This window comes from Myxine glutinosa, chromosome 2, assembly GCF_964187855.1.
Source record: "Myxine glutinosa chromosome 2, kmMyxGlut1.1, whole genome shotgun sequence".
Lineage (NCBI taxonomy): Eukaryota > Metazoa > Chordata > Myxini > Myxiniformes > Myxinidae > Myxine > Myxine glutinosa.
This window is the reverse complement of record NC_136262.1, coordinates 98,380,417-98,399,774: the sequence shown is the minus strand read 5'-3', so window position 1 is coordinate 98,399,774 and position 19,358 is coordinate 98,380,417. Positions and strand designations below refer to the sequence as shown.

General features: G+C 42.3%; 1 protein-coding gene across 4 annotated transcripts in view; it reads left to right on the top strand.

Annotated features, from left to right (window-relative positions):
* LOC137418572 (talin-1) overlaps nucleotides 1-19,358 on the top strand; it is a 212,189-nt gene that overhangs the window by 64,915 nt on the left and 127,916 nt on the right. The window contains exon 1 of one of the 4 annotated variants that reach the window (XM_078771334.1): nucleotides 16,096-16,429. The exons of the other annotated variants lie outside the window; for them this stretch is intronic. The gene's annotated coding sequence lies outside the window, so the exon portion shown is untranslated. Of the gene's footprint in view, nucleotides 1-16,095; nucleotides 16,430-19,358 lie in introns of those variants that run through there. 4 annotated transcript variants of the gene reach the window in all.

Here is a 19,358-nt window from a genome sequence, read left to right as displayed (position 1 = left end):
GTTCCCTCTCACTTTCTTCATCCTTTTAACCCTCCGTTCATGTTGCAGGGTATCTCAAACACCTTTTGAATATTACTAACCATGTTGAAAGCACCACAGCACGAACGGAGGATTCTTCTTTAACTTAGGGGAGGCCATATATGTGTTTATTTTATTGTTGGACGTTTTAAAATTAGATAAGGCTTTCCAGGTGCACACACACACACATATTATATCACACAATTTAATGTTTATTTATTTGCTGAAATATTAAACATGTTGCAAATACTCCATAATAGCTACAATCGTCCAGCCACACCACCATTGCTGGTTTTATGTTTTAAAAACAAATAATTATCAGTCATTACTCCGCACACACAAAGCGAATGGCAGGGTTAAGCAATCGGTTCACTTCTGTCTCTCTGTCCGTGTGTTTACAAAGGTCAGTTTATGATCAAGGAATAACTTAATTTCAATTGAATGTTATATTTTGAACATGAATCTTCATGTATCTCATGACTGTGGGGGGGGTAAGGTGTTCTATGAACTCTCTAGTTATCCCAACGTTTAAAAAAAAAAGAAAAAAGAAGGGGGCATATTGTAATTGGCCCCCTCTGTCTGTCTGTCCATCCGTCAGACTATCTCCTCCTGAAGGGTTGGGCAGAAATTCACCAAACTTGGTAGTTATGATCAACACATGGCACAAAGATGCAAGAGCAGTGTCATTTGGCCTCACCCCAGGTCAAATAATGGTCAAAATGTCAAATACCTTTTAATAATTTGTAAATACCTTGGCACACCTGAGCTCCGAACCACATACAAGGCTTTCATCCACAGCTCAATGGAATACTGCTCTCCCCTCTGGGCTGGTGCTCCTGCCTCACACCTAGCTCGTCTTCACGCTGTTGAAACCAAAGCGTTCAGAATCATTGGAATCTCCCGCGATGAAGCTAACTCCAAGGGCCTTTCACTCACTCACCGCAGGCAGGTTGGTGGTCTTTCCGTCTTCTACCGACTCCTCTCTGGCCTTGCCCCCCCAGCTCTCTCTGGGCTCTGTCCCCCAAATATTCCTACAGGTCGCACAAGATCTGCCTGCAACCCTCTTATGGTTAAACTGCCAAAATCAAGACTCTCTGCTCACCTTCACTCCTTCATTCCTCTTTTTTCCCGCCTCTGGAACAAACTCCCTCACTCTCTTCAATCCCACTCCACCCTCCAGGTCTTTAAAACAGCTGTTCACCACCATCTCTTAACTTCCCCCATCCAAAAACCTTGATCATTTCTACCCCTGCTAATTTCACCCCAAATCCACTTTTTTGAAATACCAACTTCTGTCCTGGAAGTCCTTGGTGTCCTTGTGTTTTATACTTCTCCCACCCCGCCCCCCCCCCTTCCCACGCCTCCTCCCCCCAAGCCCTCTCCCTCCCACACATCTCCCTGCTCTCAAATGTTGTGTTTGTGTGCTTCCCCTTCTCTCCCCATCTTGTCTTCCTCTCCCTCTTTTTATATATTTTGTTTGTCTGGTTGATTTGTTTGTGAAGTAAATGTTAGCTCTTTCACGAGCCTCGATTCAGTATACAAAAAAACCCAAAAAAAAACAACAGTCAAAAGGTCAAATACCGGTCAAATACGAGGACATTTTAAAACATTTGGTATGAAACTTTGTATGTGCAATCAACATTGGGGAATGCATGAAATATGCAACAATTCTTTTGGATTTGACCCCTGGTTAATGCACAAGGGGTGGGAGACTTGGGGTCACAGGGGTAAAAATGAAAACTCAAAAAAGTGATATTGGGTCATTCCTGGTGGAACTTTTTGCCTGCTTTTGTTGGGAAGTTTGAGGATTCGTGAGGGCGTGCCATCGACTTTGCTATAGTTTAATTTGTAAACGAATCACATTGCATCTAACATTGTTTTAAAGACAATTTGACTCTTTTTGTCTTTTTGCCATTTTCAATGTCCTATCAATAAATAAATAAAAATTTAAAACCACCTTTAGAGGCCATTTTTCCCCGCAAGGGGGGGTTGGCCTTTTTCGGGGACCGTGGTTGTTGTTGTTTTTTTGGTCCCCTTTTTGAAGCAATGTTTTATGGCCGGATGCCCTTCCTGCCGCCAACCATTTTTGTCGCCTTTTTACGACAAACAGAGAATTACCAGTGAACTGGTACTCAATTTGCCGACCTCGGAAGGATGACAGGCTGAGTCAACCCCCCTGGCGTTAATTCAGCGATCGAGCGGGATTCGAACCTAGGATCCTAAGCTGGCACCCTAGCCGCTAGCCCAACACCAGGCTGATTGCCATTATCTGGCAATGTCCTATCAATGTTAATAATAATAATAATAATAATAATTCATTTATTTTGTATAGCGCTTTTCCAGAAGCCCAAAGGCGCTTTGACAGAGTGGCAAACATAATGCATAACAATACATGAAAACAACAAAAACATGTTATCTGGAATAACATTCTGTTCTTTGTCCTTGTTTGATTAACCACTTCCATCCATGCCTATTTTAATGAGATGAAACTCATGGTGGTGAACACAAGTAGAGCAGATATCCCTCCACTTCCAGTTTTTTTTTTTTTTAAATTCCTCTAATGATCATGGAGGGGTGACATGTCGGACAAAGACAGTAGTAGATATCAGTGTACTTTTACATGAATCACAAGGACATTGGTAGACATTGAACAAACACATACAGTATGTGGGATTTGATCCTGGAAAACCTGCATCGTGAGCCAGGGGTTCAGATGGGAACATTAACAGGCCAACTCATTATCTGGCATTAAGAACTACCGTACTTTGCTCCTGCAACATACTCCATTATTTGTCTAACTTTAAAATATATCATCTGTTGGTCCTTCTAATCAGGTTCAAAAAGTATTGAACTTACTCCTGTTAGATCTCTTCCACTTAAACATGATTCTTAGTCATTCTTTGCAATTTAGAAGTCTTCCTTGGTTGTAAGAGCATTGTTCTTTTAATACTCCTAATAGTAAGGGCATTTTATGAGATATTTCACAAATCTGTTAACTAAATTGTTACCAAAAAATTTCTTCACCAATATGTTTGTAAAGGTGTGTAATAACATGTGTTAAAATGTTGAAGGTCAACTCCCGTGGGAAACCCAGAAAAAAAGCTGTTGAATTCGGGTACCGAAAAATTATTTTCGAGAATTTGTATTTTTTTAAATCGGCCCTTAAGTAACTTATGAGGGGTCAAATAAGGGTTTTTCATGATTCTGAGTTGATTGTTAACATTTATATTTTCACTTTTACATTTACACACAAAGTAGCTTTTATTTCACATACATATATAATACTCAAGAGTTATTTCTCATTCACAATGTCAGAAGTTTCAACAGTCATTGTCTATGTCTTCTTCAGACTCAACAACATCATGACTGCAGTTTCTGCATGTAATGCCATTACAGACTCCACAGGCCGAGATGCACGTGACCCCATTCTTCTTGCAGCTGCATTGCCGGTTGCTGCAATCTCCATGACAATTACAGCTCGTGAACTGCAATAGCTCCTCAGGAGCCGTGGGGTCCAGTGTTGGAACTGGCTCATACCCATGCACACCTATTGTCCATCCATAGTCACTGGGGTTCAGAGACATGCTCTGTAGAAGGATCCAGTCCCGGGTCTGCAGATAGGCACGGAGTGAATGTTGTGCAGCTGCACCCTCTGTTGGAGGTAGAGTCTCTGGTTTGATCACTCCTGCCGCTGCCTTCCTTGAGAACATGTTGTACCGAATTTCACCCAATGTAGTATCTCGTCCATGGTAAATGTACTTGAAAATCGCAGTACCAGCCTGAATCACTGTTTCCTTGGTGGCTTCTGTGTCAAGGAAGATGTCGATGTACTCAGCCGCGTCCCCTTCGCAAAACCTAAAAAAAAGCACCAGGTCTATGTCAAGTAAAGTATAATGTAAAACAGAAATAAAATTATTATTATTTTAAACATTTATACGATGATGACAATGATTATAATTATTATTATTATTAGTATTAGTATTATTTGCCGACGTAATAGTAGTATTATCATTATTACCTGGCAAATAGAGTTGTTTTCCCATGACCAGCGATTGCAGAAACCGTATCACACCCCGTGAAGGCGTGACAGAAGAGCAGGTAGCTCTTCTGTGTTTCGGAGAGAGATTTTTTGATCTTTCGGACGTCATAAGAGCCGTTTGATGTGGTTAAGAAGAGTGGATGGTGGCTGTCTGAGCTATGGTGCACCAGCATTACCAGCACGTCTGCATCTTCTGCCCGCACCTGAAAATATAACAACATGTACAAAGCATAATGAACCGTTCAAGAACAGATTTAACTTTTCAACAGTGTGAATTCTCTTATTTTTAAATTACCCCATCTCCCCCCGGACTCCATCCAATAGTTATACTAACTGAAGACACAAATGGTACTGACCTCAACAGAGCCATCTGAAGCAGCAGCCAATGCCTCTCTCACAATTGAAATGTCAGCATCATTGTCACACTGCTCCACAGTGATGTGATGTTTTCGGAAGGTTGAAGAGAGAAGGTGGATGAGCTCACTCTTGTTATGAGTGTTGTCCAGAAACTTTGCTCTTGGGGTCCAGTTGGACATATCCGGTCGAATCTGGAGATTACAGCAGGAATTCTTGGTACGCCGGGTGTGGTCGTGATCTTTTGGTGATCTGCTGTAGCCATCAAAGATCACAATGATCTTCTGGGAGCAGCGGCCCAGATACTGCACGTAGCTCAGGTAACTGTTGGCGATCTCCTGCCAGGTCTGGCGTTGTTCCCACTTCACCATGTAGACAAGCCATCCGCCATCAATTACGAGGGTGCAGCAGGGTTGGTTAGTCAAGTCTTCGTATTTCTCTAGAAGTTTTATCTTTAGCCAATGCTTTGAATAAGAAAGGCTCTTCTCTGGTGACTGATCAAACTCCTGCAGCTTTTCATGGACTTGGTCCATGTTCATTACCCCATGCTCTAATTCTGAGTCTAACCATTCGCAGAATTCAATAAAAACTGCCTCTCGCTCCTCATCAATACTCCTCTGTCCTCTCTTCCTTTTTCCTTCCTCATCAGTCTTGGACAAACTGTCACCTCTCGCAAACATAAGTTTGCATCGCAAATGGTACAGTGTTTCTTCTGCTACCAAGTCGTTGATCCCTTCCAGGCGTCCAGTGACTTCAGTGCCCCAGTCATCCCCGCGACTCCGTGCTGTCTTCAGCAAGCTTGCCTTCAGTGTATCTGCAGTCAAATTATCTGGCACTCTGTATTTCTTTCTAGCTTGTGCTGGATTATTTTTGTAGAGCTGGGCTGGTTGGTTGCAAAGAATGCATACATCCTTATACAGGAGGTCAACTGACTGTGATCTTCTAGAACTGCAGCCAGTTGATGAACTGAACTCGCAAGTAGTGCGTCTTCTCTTCAACTTTGATGACTCTTTCTCTGCCTTTGATGCTTGAGCTGACTTCTTGGTGGTTGCAACAAAGTTGTTGTACAGATCATTTTTACACTTCTGGTGGTACCTCAGTTTTCCTTCCTTTTGAGCCTCCTTCATACGTTCCACAACAGTAACATTTTCGACAGTTTCTGCTTGTTTCAATAAAGTTGAGTATCTCTTTGGAGTTGCCTGTATGAGCCTTTCAGCTGGTGTATCCGAGCGTGCACAGATGAAGCAATTGAGCACAGGTGGAGTAACGTCTTCATCCATATTGCTAGACTCCATGTCCTGCAAAGTAGAAAATGAGATATGTATATTTAGAAATTATTTTTCCACAAAGGAGTGTCTGTGGTGAAATATAAATGTTAACAATCAACTCAGAATCATGAAAAACCCTTATTTGACCCCTCATAAGTTACTTAAGGGCCGATTTAAAAAAATAAAAATTCTCGAAAATAATTTTTCGGTACCCGAATTCAACAGCTTTTTTTCTGGGTTTCCCACGGGAGTTGACCTTCAACATTTTAACACATGTTATTACACACCTTTCCAAACATATTGGTGAAGAAATTTTTTGGTAACAATTTAGTTAACAGATTTTCATATGTTTCCCTTACTATAACCTGATTTCTACTCTTTGCATCACCACTCTTTTAAGATTTTGATCGATGATTGTAGCACGTGTGTGGAAAGATCGTGCTTACAACCATGGACTCTTGGCTTACACAGACAGGGCTCCTGACCTCCATGGAGAGAGGAGCATCTGCGTACACAAACATTTATTGCGTTTTCAGCAAGCTAAGCAAACACCACGTGAGCTCAAGAAACTCACAAAAAGAATAGACAACTTGGGGCTTAACATTAACTTTTCATTCCAGCTTGTTCATGGGACAGTATGTGTTAGATTTTACCCGTCCCATCGACCATTGCACCTGTCCAACTATTCGTACTGCGAGCATGTGGCCGATACCATCATTTTTATTTGAAGTTTTTGTGTCGACAAAGATCCTCTTAGTCGCTCCTAATAACTGTGGCTTTACGTGAAAAAGAACAGCTATGTTCGAGGTTTAGATATGTCAAGTTTATAAAATTTCCAGTTGGTAAAATTTACTTGTCCTTTGGCAAGTTTATTGAGGTTTTCACTTGTCCAATAGACAAAATTGCCTGTCTCGGACAATCGGATACTGTTAATGTCGAGTCCTGCAACTGGCACCTCAATCGGTCATTGGTTGATGCTTTGTTAGGAGATTCGTTTTCCCAACACATAGTCCAGGCTTTCTTCGCATGCCTGGGGTGTAGGTTTGGTGATATTCAGTTTTCATTTGCTGAAAGAGTCTTTATCAAGTGTCAGGCTCTAAACTTTCCATACATTTCCGTTTTCTGTTCTATCATCACATTTCCTTCCTGCCAAGCACCAAATGCTCATCCATGGCTTTCTAATTTATTGAGACACACGAGAGTCGCCGTGGCTCTCTGGTATGCGCTAATTGTTTGATTGAGAGATGTGAAACCGATAAGACTTTCTGATAATTCCAAACTTTGCATTCCTTTGTCTGGTTCCTTTTTCTTTTCGCAATGTGCCAAACAGCATGCCTGCGAGACACACATTTCCATCGTAAACCGCTCACTCTGCTGGCATAGAGCACTCATCGCGACTCTCATCGCCACAGGTATGCTGGGCAGATAGGCCAATGTGATAATATCTATGGGCCTTATGGCTCTGCTGGGAACCAAACCTTGTTGGTTATCACAAGTGAGTCTTCTCACCAAAGCAGAAAATGTATCTCTCTTGCTCAATTATAGTCCACTTTGGGGTAGAGGGTAAGGAAGTACAGTTGGTAATAATACAGTTTTTGCTTCAGAAAAGGAAAATGCTCAAATAACAAGTAATTTTTTTAATTTACAGACTTGGCATTTAATATGGAATTTTTTTTTTTTCTTGACTTGGGTTTACTTTCTTAACTCAGTATATCAATCTAGTGAGTTTCTTTTACACTTTGGTGATTTATTTATTGAAAGAACCATGTCACTGATTGTCTGTCGCAGCAAGAAGTCAACAACAGGATGATATCACAGGTGGCGTGGCAAAATGTACGGACAGGTGCATTTGATGATTGGCTTCACAGTCGGGTATACAAGGGTTGTTGCATTCTGTATTAGTGGAAAACAACTGCTGCACGTCTCCAAAAGTTATTGCCGCTTCCTCTGGAGATGGTCCGTCAACTCGACAATGCTGTTTGTCATGGAGTGGTGGCTTTACGAAATTACGGCATGAAACAGCGTGCTATTGCTCGGCAGTATGGCATCACTCAAGGTCAAGTGTCAAAGATCCTGAAACGAAATGCTCAGAGGGGTGTCCCAACTCCAATACCGAGGCCAGGACGTCCCCGCAGAACCACAAGGAGGGATGATCGCCAGCTGCACCGGTTAGTCCGCAATGGCCGAACCAAGTCAGCTAATCGGCTTAGGGCTGAGTGGCAGCAACTGACAAATGTGCCTGTATCCAGAAGGCTAGTCAACCAACGACTGGTTCAAGCAGGCTATCGTGCCAGGCGTCCCCTGAGAAAGCCACGCCTGACCAGACAACACCGCCAGCGCCGTTTGCAGTGGGCCAGAGAGCACCGTCAATGGCAGCCAGGACACTGGAATCACGTGATCTTCAGTGACGAGTCTAGATTTCTGGTCTATCGTCAAGATGGTCGTGTCCCAGTGTGCAGACAAGTGCATGAAGCCTACAACAAAGATTGTATAGTGCCAAGAGTCCAAGCTGGAGGTGGTGGGGTGACCGTTTGGGCTGCTTTTCATGCAGGGGGCAAAACTGACGTGGTTGTTCTGAATGGAAACCTGAACCAGTTCAAGCACAGGGCCATTCTGGAAGAAACATTGCTTCCATTTGCTCGTGCAGCCTTTCGAGGAAACTTTGTCTTCCAAGATGACAATGCACGGCCTCATCGTGCTCGCATGATCCAACACTTTCTTGCTGACCGTGGTGTAGAGCATATGGAGTGGCCTGCCATGTCCCCGGATATGAATCCGATAGAGAACTTGTGGGCAGAATTAACGCGTCAAATCGACCACTTGGACCAGCAGCCGACCTCTGTGCGTGAATTGCAGCAGGCTATTGTCACTGCATGGCAAGCGATTCCTGTCCAAACCTTGGCAAATCTCGTGAACAGCATGCCTCAACGTGTACGTGCTCTCCTGAATGCTCGTGGGGGTTACACGAAGTACTGAACTGTAATTTTACTGTCCATAATCCCAGTCGTAATTTAACTTTTGTTTTTGTTATAAAAATTTTTTGGCTAATGTGCAAAATAAAGAGATACTTCTGGAAAACGTACAGAAGTTTAACACAGTACTGTCCATTAATTGAGTTCGATATCAGTTTACATCACTTTCAAGGATCAATTTATTTGTTTCGAAATGTCAAATGTGGTTTTTGTTTCTTTTAAAGGTCACATTAACAAAATCTAGAATAATTTCAACATAATTCCAATGAACTTTTGGTTCTAAGACATCTTGAAAAGTAAGTTCACCCCCACAAAAAAAATATTCCATATTAAATGCCAAGTCTGTATTTTGGAAGTCTTTGCATCTTGTTGAAGATTTGAAAGAACCAAATGCTTTAATCCTCAAGTATGCCGAATAATAATTAGCTTTGGTGGGGTTTTATGAAGATGTGTCATGAAGAAGTTCTCGCATGAATAAATGGGCTGGCCTTGCCTTGAAGGTCAAAGGTGGCATATAGTACTCATCAATAAGAACGTATTAAGATTTTTGATAAAAGGGTTTATTTATTTAATAAATGTATTGATGTAATGAGGCACTCCGGGAATAATGAGATTTTGTCACCTGCAAATTAAGGTTTATATCTCTGAGCCCCTCCACACACGGCAGTGATCATTCTCTGACAGCTGTCACAATATAAATACCTATCATTTCCAGAGCAGACTGCCTCAAAACGATCCACAAATGTGGAAGTGCACCATTGGGTTTGAGCAGCTTATTGGTTCACGAGTTATCAAACAGAGTGACCACTATATTCGTCATGGGTGTGTGTCTGTCTGTCTGTCTGTCTGTCCGCAGCATAACTACCCGATGATATCATCTGATCTTGATGAAACTTGGGTGGGAGGTTGATATCATCTAGTTGTGTCCTGCGTAGAGTGGGCGTATTGCGCCCATTGTGGGCGGAGCCACGCCCGAAAAAGATGTCTTTTTAGGGGGCAATCGAGTTCAAGCTACATCTTCTCCGAGGCAGTTGGTGGAATCTGACAGGGGTTTCGATATTTAGTTTGGCCAATGTCATGTGTCTAGCCCCACGGAGCTCGATTTGTCATTTTCGCCCAAAGGTCAAGGTCACAAGGTCACGAAATTTAGAAAAGTCGATTTTTGATGGTTTTATTACATTGTTCGCTTCCTGATAGGGTGAAATGTCGTACATGATCTTATATTATCACATACATCATGGAATACAAGTTTTCCAACAAATTTCTGAATCTTCGACCTTTGACCTTTGAAGGTCACAAAGGTCAAATTTTCGAAGTTGTCGGAATCGAACCGAATTTTCGGTATTGTGTAGCTAACTAACCTCATAACTGATTATACATTATTTTCTATCTCATTTCAACGTCAGTAACCTTCGTTTTGACATTTCCAGGCCAGCGCCACACACAATTACGTACAGCTGGCTCTTAAAGGCCTGCGCACGCAGCGCATTGGGGCCCTTTGTAAATAGGCATGTACACCGCATGTCGGGGGCCGACACCTGCCAGGTGGGCCCCCGACCCCCCAGTCTGGGCCTGTTTAGGTTATAGTCCGTCCTTTGTCATTGAATACCGCTCGCTTGTGAACCATCGTCGTCTCCTGACTTGTCTTGTTTTACAGTCGTCAAGTAAAAATGTTTGTCATATCAATACACATGCAATATTTCTTCTCATTTTCCACTTTCTCGTTCTTTTTATGACTTGATTCCTTTCTGTGTCATGTGAAAGGGTTAGTTAGTGCTGCATTTAATGGCCTTCACTTGTCCCTATCTGTCTGTCTTGCTCAGGTGACCCTTGTCCTGAACACTTTGGAGCCATTTTACAATCGTGGTCATGTCATGTATTTTAGAATGCTTTGCTATAGGGTATATTAGTGAGCCTGTGTGCACTGTGTGCTTTCGAGATCCTCCTTTAGGAAGTCCTCATACAGTGCAATGGTGTGGTGCCATCGTACAGTGTACAGCAAGGAGCCATTACAAAGTGTCCTTGGTGAGCCGTCGTGTATTGCGTCGTGGGAAGCCATTATACAGTATGCGTGGTTTGGAGCCTCTGTACAGTGGGGAGGATCCATACAGTGTGTAGTGAGAACTTCCTTGCGGTGTACAGTAGGAAGATGTCATCCATTGTGGCGTTCGGAGCCTCCATGCACTGTGCAGTTATGGAGCCCTCGTACAGTTGTCATCAGCACGCAAAGAGGAAAAAGCCAACATGAAGAGCAACGGCGAGGATCGGAAGTTTGTATCCGAATCAGACCAAACATGTCGTCAAATACCTTCTTTTTTTTTTAAACATAAATTTTCATCATGAAAATACGTCAGGCCGAATGAATCTGAACTCGCATCCAAACTCATATTCAAATGAAAAAACAACCGACTGTCGACATGCAGAGGCAATAGCCTGGAATATGGGAGTGCATCATTGCAGAGATTACACACAGTGGAAGAATGTGATCTGATGAACCTAATGTATCATTCAAGAACCAGGATGTTGCACATTGGCCTTCTATTCCTACTTAACCCCGAAGTTTCTCCACCACAGCTCTGTGGCAAAGCAAGCAGTGAATTGGTAAGCCAGGGCAATCCTCGGCCACTGTGCCACATTGCTAGTCATCCAGTAGAATTTGAGTGTTGGCAGCATAACAGGCATTTATCAACCAGTTCAGTGTGGAGCAAAGTTTTTTTCTTTTTTCTTATTTACACTTCTTCACTTGTGAAGCCATATTGCCTCCAGAAATGTCTGTATCTGCATGTGCCAGAGGAGCGAGCGTGCTGTCGCTTTTACTAACACGCACCTTTTGTACTTGAAAGGCATACTTGTAGAAACACTTTCCTTCTTCTCTTTTCTCCTTCTACGTCATTTTACAAGATTTATCAGAATATTTTGTTCTTCACTTTTGGAACGCATTATCCTGGATTTTCTCCAAAGGAACGTGGTCATTTTTGACGCTTTCTGCCCCTTTAGCCCTCCGCCTTGGTGGATTTTCATCACTTACGTTCCAACACTTAATGTCTCTTCTATCGAAGTGGAATTTTAGAAATTGTCAGATCATCAATGTATATTTGTGTATCGGAGGTTTTGTACCAGCAAACGCATTAATGGTTTCCATGTGGGGTCTCACCCACAATGCTGAGTGATGCACAAACTCAATAGTTAATGTATAATGCCTCCATCCACATCTGCTGCGGTATTAATCTCGCTGACCTTTTAAATTCCCAAGAAGCACTGGCAGTGAAAACTATCCGTTTGATTGTGTCCTTGTAGCGAAGTTACGACATGCGTGCTCATTCGAGATGCTTACGCCGTGGTGCTTATCCAGAGATTTTCTTTAACTATTCATGCCGTATATTGTGGTCTGCTCGTACGAGGCCATAATGGTACAGTGTGTCTCTTGGTGCAGTGGAACTGCAGGACTTTTCACCCAAATTCATGATTTTCCACACATTTTAACCAGACGTTGTTTCCTGTTACCCTCGCCAGAGGAGAGGGTATTGCATTTGAGTCCGTTTGTCTCTGTCTGTCTGTTTGTCCGCACAGAATAAATATGAATTTTCTCTGCAACCGTTGGTCCGATCGACAGGAAATTTTCACCATAGGTGCAACTCTACGTGTAGAATTTTTAAATGACAATTATGACGTCATAGGTCACGTGGTTTGGCCGCCATCTTGGAAAAACCGAAAAACTTTGCACCTCTATACATCCGAAACGCTGAATAGAAAAAATTGAGAAATGGCTCATTGTAAAGAACTCTCCATGGGGAATAAAATATGTTAATGATCATGTCATAGGTGCCTCCATTATGACATCATAATTCGACAAGTACAAAACTTCATCCGATCAAGATGAAATTTCTTGAGCGTCGTCGGCATAGATTGGTGGAGAAAAAATAATAATGATGTCATTGGTCATGTGGTTCGGCCGCCATATTTCTTTTAACACAAAAGCCTTAAAAACCACTGAAAATACATCCTAGCGAGGGTTTGCAATCTCTGATTGCTCTTTTCTTATTTTCTCTCTGTTTTGTTGCTTGTTGTATTTTCTAATTCGGTTTGAGGAATGTAAGTGGCTATGCCTTTCATATTTCATATTTCCATGAGTTTTACAAGTTGCCCCGACGGCATTAATAGTTAATGATAGTCAACCTCAAAGTTAAAGTGGGAACTGCCGTTACATTTACAACACACGCAGTGATTGCTGGGAAAATTTTCCCTCTCTGAAGGTCATTAGTGAGCCAGTTTGGTATTTATGAGCAATTCGACAGTGACATTTTAATTCGCATCTTGCTTGGTTTCCGTAATGTTCGAATCCAAATCCTTCATGCTGCTCCCTTCAACTGAATTTGAAGCCTCAACTTATTGGAAGGCAGTCTGGGGTTCTCAAAACTAGGCCATTGTGCTGTTTCTGTGCAAAAATAGCAAACTAGAAAAAAAAAAAATCTTATTTAAACAACTGAGCTTTTGCATTCCTACAAGTTATCTGTACCAAGAGTCTTATCTTGCTCTTTTTTTAATACATTCCCATAAAGTATTCTTTTAACCTTATCCACAGTGCTTACATGTTGTTTGTCTCTAAAGGCTTTTGCTCTACAAGTTATCTCAAGTGGGCCTGATGTGAAGGTTTTCGGAGCTGATATAGCCTGCGTTTTTGAAAATATAGTGTGACGATGAGAAGCGGTTTGGTTATTTCACCGCTGGCTATGCTTGTAGTGAGCACAGATTCTATGGGCGGATGCCCAGCTAACCTGCCAGGCCAGGCTTCCAAAAACTCCAACGTCGCCCAGATGCAGCGGAGCCGGGGTGCTTCTACCCAGAGGCCTGGATGTCCGAGTTGGCGGAGCCCGTGGCTGTTGAATTCGACAAGCGGCAGAAGGTTGCGTCATCTGACATCGCCTGTATCTCGTACAGCCGAGGCAGTGTGTAAGCGTTTGGAATTTTGCCTGTATAGTACCCCAACTGTCATAGTACAGAGTCGTAGTTGATGCAGGAACATTGCATGTTACAACAAATTCATTGTTGGGATACAGTAAGGCTTTATGATGGTGCAAAAGCACACTGCGTTTTCTTCTATGTTGAGACATGCTCCACCGGGACTTGTAGCGTTTACTTATGATTCATTTTGGCCACCGAGGGTATCTCCGTAAGATGACAGCGTGTCTTCTGAACCCAGGTTGCTTTGTGGAGCTTAAAATTAGCCACGTAATATGTCAAATACGCTAACGGTTTTGAGGTCGAGTAGGTAACATTTAAATTTGTTCCATTGCTCAAATTCAATCCCACTCCTCCCTCCAGGTCTTTAAAACAGCTGTTAACCACCATCTCCTATCTTCCCCCATCCAAAACCTTGATCTTTTCTACCCCCGTTAATTCATCCCAGATCCACTTTTTTGAATACCGACTTCTTTGCTGGAAGTCCTAGCTGTGTTCACGTGTTTTTTTTGTTTGTTTTTTTACCTCTCCCACCCCCCCCCCCCCTTCCCATGCCTCCTCTGCCCCCCCAAGCCCTCTACCTCCCACAGATCTCCCGATGTCCCTGCTCTCCATCTTGTCTCCCGCTCCCTTTATCTTATGTTTTATGTGTCGGTTTGTCTTTATTGTGATCAATGTTAGCTCTTACACGAGCCTCGACCTTGTATACAAAAAAAAAACATCTGTGATTGTCAGTCATACAGGTTGTTATAAAAACAAGAAAGGCAAAGGCCCTGTCCTTGCTCTAAAAGCCTAATGTTTATAACTATTGCGTTTGTCCAAAAGTTTATTGAGCCATGCTCCATGCCATACAAGGATGGCTTATTCCTTTAGTGCTGATTATACCTCCAATGGTAGCCTAAGGGGATGCATGTGTCATGAAAACTTTATCCTCATCCAAGCATGAAGACAATGCGCCATATCCCCTGCAAAAGGCCGAAAGAAATGAGATAGGTTTGTGATGTGAAGCGCCGCGCGCACATAAAAACTTCACTCAGGCAAATTTTATTGTACATCATCACACCAGGTTTGTGAAATATGAATAGAAAGGGCCACGGCAGGCTCGAGATTGGGGGAATGTTTGGCTCAATTGTCTGGAAGGAGTTTTTCGGCCTGGTTTGTGTAAGCCGCGTAGGGGGGCATGGAGTGGGTGGTGGGATTGAATGGTCTGTTGCTGAGTTTATGTTCGGTATAAACACGATAAATTAGCGACATTCCAGGAATTTTGTAGATTCCACGCAGAACCATATTATCCACCACTTTATTATCACTATTGGTATGTTTTCCTAGCAGATATGTAACATTCACCTCTGGCCTGTCTTGTTTTGGTTTCGACCCTTTAACCCGCCCGAAGACCTCTTCATCGTAAACCTATCTCCGTGTCTCGGTCAGCCTTGAAGGAAATGGCTTTTGGTTAAAAAGTGTCCTTCGTTCAACAGACGGAACATTTGCCCAGCGCGTTCCAAGGCTCTTCTTCCCTGCTGATAAGTTATATTCTCTACAGTTATGTTTGTGCAACCCGTTACTGCCTTTCACTTTGGCTTTTTAAAATTATTATTTCAAGTATGGCATTCACCATTATACTGTGCGTAATAGTCCAACTATCATTGAGCAAAGGCATTTTGTGAGCATCCATTTTACATGGGCACGGGTATTGCCAATTTGGTTTGATGTCTTTTTACATGAGCACGGGTAAAAGCTGTTTTATTTTTTTCTTGATAGCCGGTTCCTTGAGAGAAGCAAACGCGGAAGATCTGGAGACTGCAAAATGTCCTTTTGATACATGCGTCTCGTTAGATGGTTGTCGGCAATGATCTAGGAATGTTTGATTTAGGAATGAATGGCTTGTGGTTTGTAAATTGTCATTGATCCTTTGCTGGTGAGGTTGGATCACTTCGCTTGTAGCCTTTCCTCTGGTGTCCCACTTCGTGCTGGCAGGATGCCCTGTGCCGTTGCAGGTCACAGTGCATGTGGGAGGAAACCGCTTCTGCGGTTTCTGTACAGTGGCTTCTTGTTGCTCCCTGGGATGGCAGACCTTGTACCCCCTTTCGCTGAAAACGCGTGTACAATCCATGCATTCAATGCGGACGCCTTCCTTTGATCATGTGTCTTTTTGTCTATTGTCATGGAACAAAGAAATCTCAGAATCTTATTCGCTTTTCAAATTTTCTCACCTTTTTCTTGAAGCTAGGAATGGTATATCCAAAGAAGGCCACAGTCAGACCTGTAATGGACAACTGAGACCTTTGAGGCCTTATTTAGGGTTAGGGTTAGTTGTTGGGGTTAGGGTTAGTTAGGGGTTGGGGTTAGTTAGGGTTAGGATTAGGGTAGGGTTTCTTGTTTAAGTGCAGCGCAGCACTCATGACGTACTCTTAAGGAAATGAGATGAGTCAAGCTGTGAGCTTTTTGGTGACACTTGCACGTGGAATTGAAATGTGATTCATCCTGAAGGTGCTTTTCTTGATTTGATTTTAAAGGGGCGCTTTGGAATAGACCGCATGGTTACCATACCTTGTTTAACACCATGAACTATGATGGTAAAATAATTAATATGATTTATTTGTGGGTGTGGTTTCTCGAGGGCGGCCTCCCCGATTTGCGTCGTGGCAATGAGCCAGACAAGCCCGCGTTGTTTCCATCAGACTTGGCTCGTTTGCAAATTAAGTGCAAGGTTACGAGAGATAAAGCACGCTGCCTATAGCCGTGTGCACACTTTCTGTTGCAATGAAGTCACCGTTTGTCTTAGCAAGGTCTTCGTGACACTGCCGCTGCAGTTGAAGGTAAGCATTATTTTTCCAGATAAGCTCGCTGTACGCCAATTAGGTTAAAATTTCAGCATGATGCATTTTCAATTTGGCCTTGTTGTAAATTGCACCTGAAGTGTTTGATTTTACCGACGACCGAATGGAGAGAGTGGCTTTGCTCGAAAGGAGAGTTTGTGGGAATGGAAATGATCTAAAGGAAAGAGTGCCATCCTTCTACCACCCCACTGAAGGAATTGGGTACATCCTTGATGAAAGCCTCACAATTGTGTTGCTGATTTGATTGAGTGGTACCATGGCGATGATTCAACGATGTATCCATGATTCGAAGGACGAATCTTGGAGTGGAGTTAATGAGGGATTTATTTCCGTATCCCTCACTCTAGTCCCGTGGGGTTCTATTAAGGGGTCAGAGTGAATGTGCATTGATTTTGTTAAATCCTTCCATGTTTGCAATCCTTTAAAATATTTAAACATCCCGAATACATCAGTAGGCCTGGCGATGCTTATGCTCACTAAAAGCCCTGGCCATATTCTGAATATGAGGGCGAGCATCAAATTTGCATTGCAATGCATATAACACTGGAACATGATGTCATGCCGTCGCCTGTAATCTGCCTTGAAGTTATTCTGTCTTCTCAGGTCAACAACCTCTGCAAGAAGTACAGGTTGTTGAGCTTTTGGCCCTCGCCATCTCGCACGAGCCGTCCTTGGTAGATGACATGATTCCAAATTGGATTCCAAAGCTTCTCAAGTTCTCACAGCCTGTAAAGGGCCTTTTGACTATAACGTATGCTGTCTGAAGGTGGATGGATGGGTGGTCGGAAGGAGGAAATCAAGAAAAATAGGTTTTAAAAAGGAAGAGGAGAGCATAGCGGATAAAACATAGTTGGGTAGAGGGTTGAGGAGAAAGTGGGAGAAATGGGAAATTGGGTTGGGAGAAGATATGTGGGATAAATGTGCAATACAGGTGGGGAGAGTCAAAAGTTTCCTCTTTTTGCATATGTAATATGCAGATGGACATTTTAAAACAGAATTTAATCAAATGTCCAAGACTTTCACTGTTTTGCAGCTTCTCATTATTTATTTTTTAAATTAATTTTGTTGATGTTTTCCTCACGATTTCTCAATACATTGCTTGTAATTTTGGAATTGGAAAATAAAAAGCTCAAAGATATTGCTTTTATATAAACACCACGTGTTGATATTGATTTCAGATCAGAAAGATTTCAAACTTCATATTGATTGCACATTTAATATGTGAACTGCAACCAGTTATCAATCACTTACCCCTGATTAAATTTTTTTAAATTCATATTCACATCTATTATATATTGTGAACCAAGGTGTCTGTGTGGTGTCTGTCCATGCATTTGTCTGTCTCCAGTTTACGGCGGCTGCTTCTTGCGCTGCCTTTTGAAAAGCTCAACATGTTCACTTTTGAAATGTGTGAATCCACTCAACTCAACAAATAAACGTTTTTAAATTTCATGAAATAATGTAAATTGATAGATTAACTTAAAACTTTTCCCATCAGTGGAAACAGGTACTTTTGCTTGTATTTATATATTTCCTGAACCAAGTGGTTCATTGATCGAGTAGACAAATACTTGTTACATTGCTCCTGCTGGTTTAGGTTCAAATCCTTGTTACATTGCTCCTGCTGGTTTAGGTTCTAATCCTTGTTACATTGCTCCTGCTGGTTTAGCTTCAAATCCTTGTTACATTGCTCCTGCTGGTTTAGGTTGAAATCCTTGTTACATTGCTCCTGCTGGTTTAGGTTCTAATCCTTGTTACATTGCTCCTGCTGGTTTAGGTTCAAATCCTTGTTACATTCCTCCTGCTGGTTTAGGTTCTAATCCTTGTTACATCCCTCCTGCTGGTTTAGGTTGAAATCCTTGTTACATTGCTCCTGCTGGTTTAGGTTCTAATCCTTGTTACATTGCTCCTACTGGTTTAGGTTCAAATCCTTGTTACATTCCTCCTGCTGGTTTAGGTTCTAATCCTTGTTACATTCCTCCTGCTGGTTTAGGTTCTAATCCTTGTTACATTGCTCCTGCTGGTTTAGGTTGAAATCCTTGTTACATTCCTCCTGCTGGTTTAGGTTCAAATCCTTGTTACATTGCTCCTGCTGGTTTCGGTTAAAATCCTTGTTACATTGCTCCTGCTAGTTTAGGTTCTAATCCTTGTTACATTGCTCCTGCTGGTTTAGGTTATAATCCTTGTTACATTCCTCCTGCTGGTTTAGGTTGAAATTCTTGTTACATTGCTCCTGCTGGTTTAGGTTCAAATCCTTGTTACATTGCTCCTGCTGGTTTAGGTTCTAATCCTTGTTGTATTCCTCCTGCTGGTTTAGGTTGAAATCCTTGTTACATTGCTCCTGCTGGTTTAGGTTCAAATCCTTGTTACATTGCTCCTGCTGGTTTAGGTTCTAATCCTTGTTACATTGCTCCTGCTGGTTTAGGTTAAAATCCTTGTTACATTGCTCCTGCTGGTTTAGATTCTAATCCTTGTTACATTCCTGCTGGTTTAGGTTCAAATCCTTGTTACATTGCTCCTGCTGGTTTAGGTTCAAATCCTTGTTACATTGCTCCTGCTGGTTTAGGTTAAAATCCTTGTTACATTGCTCCTGCTAGTTTAGGTTCTAATCCTTGTTACATTGCTCCTGCTGGTTTAGGTTCTAATCCTTGTTACATCCCTCCTGCTGGTTTAGGTTGAAATCCTTGTTACATTGCTCCTGCTGGTTTAGGTTGAAATCCTTGTTTCATTGCTCCTGCTGGTTTAGGTTCTAATCCTTGTTACATTGCTCCTGCTGGTTTAGGTTCTAATCCTTGTTACATTCCACCTGCTGGTTTAGGTTCAAATCCTTGTTACATTGCTCCTGCTGGTTTAGGTTATAATGCTTGTTACATTGCTCCTGCTGGTTTAGGTTCAAATCCTTGTTACA